The sequence below is a fragment of the Brassica rapa genome, unplaced genomic scaffold (genome assembly GCF_000309985.2).
Source record: "Brassica rapa cultivar Chiifu-401-42 unplaced genomic scaffold, CAAS_Brap_v3.01 Scaffold1100, whole genome shotgun sequence".
Taxonomy (NCBI): domain Eukaryota; kingdom Viridiplantae; phylum Streptophyta; class Magnoliopsida; order Brassicales; family Brassicaceae; genus Brassica; species Brassica rapa.
Window position 1 is genome coordinate 11,721 of NW_022611034.1, and position 2,344 is coordinate 14,064.

Genomic DNA, 2,344 nt, shown 5'->3' on the forward strand with positions numbered 1-2,344 from the left:
GTTTCGCCCTTACCCGGATCCCCCGTTCCGAGAATGTCCAGGCGGACGCCCTCGCGGCCTTAGCTTCAAGTTCCGATCCAGGACTCAAAAGGGTAATTCCGGTCGAATTCATCGAACATCCGAGTATCGGACCACCAGTCGTTGTCAATCTCATAGAGGGTCAAGACGACGAGGAAGAAGAGATTACGATGCCACCACCATCGGAGCAATCTGATTACGGCTGCGATACCTCATGGCTTCAGACGATTCGAGACTACATTATCGACGGGCAACTGCCCGCCGAAAAATGGGCGGCTCGCAAGATCCGAACACCGGCCGCACACTACGTAACAGTGGACGGCGAAATCTACAAATGGAGATTCTCCGGACCACTCCTGACGTGCCTGGAAGGAGAAAAGGCGAGGAAAGTAATGGAGGAAATACATTCCGGCTCATGCGGCAACCATTCCGGCGGAAGATCACTAGCCGTGAAAATCAAACGCCACGGATACTATTGGCCAACAATGATCGGAGATTGCGAGAAATTCACACAAAAATGCGAAAAATGCCAAAGGCATGCGCCAACTATCCGACAACCGGCCGAAGTTCTTTCTTCCATCACATCGCCTTATCCTTTTATGCGCTGGGCCATGGATATCGTCGGACCTCTGCATAATTCAAAGCAAAAGCGTTTCCTTCTAGTCCTTACCGATTTTTTCTCAAAATGGGTAGAGGCGGACTCATACGCAAGTATAAAAGACGTCCAAGTCGAGAATTTCGTATGGAAAAACATCATCTGTAGGCATGGAGTTCCTTACGAAATCGTAACCGATAACGGGTCTCAATTCATTTCCACCCGATTCGAGGCATTCTGCGAAAAGTGGAAGATACGACTCAACAAGTCAACTCCCAGATATCCGCAGTGCAACGGACAGGCTGAAACAATCAACAAGACCATTCTCGACGGGCTGAAGAAACGCTTGGAGGCCAAAAAAGGTAGATGGGCCGACGAACTCGAGGGAGTCCTCTGGTCTCACCGTACCACCCCAAGGCGAGCAACGGGAGAAACTCCCTTCGCCCTGGTATACGGCACGGAATGCATGATTCCCGCAGAAGTAGAATTTCCCGGTGTTCGAAGAAGGTTCTTACCTGAACGAGAGGAACTCAACAATGCTATGCTCTTGGACGACCTCGACCTCATTAACGAACGCCGGGATCAAGCGCTCATCCGAATTCAAAACTACCAGCACGCCGCTGCAAGATACTATAATTCCAACGTACGGAATCGTAGGTTCAATCAGGGAGATCTGGTCCTTCGCAAAGTCTTCCAAAACACCGCTGAACGAAACGCGGGAAAACTCGGAGCAAACTGGGAAGGTCCCTATAAAATCGAAAAAGTCGTCCGACCGGGTTCTTACGAAATAGCCAACATGCAGGGCATAAAAATCCCTAGAACCTGGAATGCGATGCATCTCAAAAAATACTATCACTAAACAAACCAACTCGCAATCACTGAACTACGAGACGGCTTGATCTCCGCAAGGAGTACGTAGGCAGTTTGCCGAAAGGCAAATTCAGCTGTCCCCCCTCATTAAAAAAGGGGGGGGAGTGGGTACGTATACTCATATACTCCCAAAAAATCGAAAAAACTTCTTACCACACTTTTGGTGTTTTCGACTTACCAAAACATCCTCACCCGCGAAATCGCAACAAGGTCTTCGGAAATCAGTCTGCCGCTTGGGAGAATCAACCTTTAGCATCGCAAGACGTCGCAAAAGATGCCTCAAAGCTGGTTTCTTCCGAGCAAACGAAATCTCCGCAAAAAAACACACACATGCCCACATTAACATTTATTTTGCGCAAAATAATCAAAACAACAGCACACGCCACCAAGTCCGATGCTGATCACATCGAACTCATAAACGTCCTAAACAGACATAGACATCTCATGGAGATGACTCTCTTACATCCGACACAAGGATAATAGCGCTATAAAAGAAATCCGAAATTTTGGTCTAGCACTTCCGGTCTCGGAGAGATGCTCGATTCGTATCAAACAAGTCGTGTAAGCCGAGAACTTTTCGCGGACTTTACATCGATACGAATCAGGAAGAAATCGCGACAGGAAAAACGATAGCCGGTTAGTCACCGCACAATCCTTAAACCGAAAGTAAACCTAGGTCTTGCCCTAAACCCAGCGCTCTGGTCTCTAACATCTCAAAGGCATTATATCGAAAGATAGGAGATTCTTAAACCACGCCTCTATGTTTACGTTCGATACCTTCAGCACCCCCGCAGAGTTCACATCTCGCGGAAGAACTCTCGAAACAGGTCTCGAATAAAACATTTCGCAATTGAAGAAGGA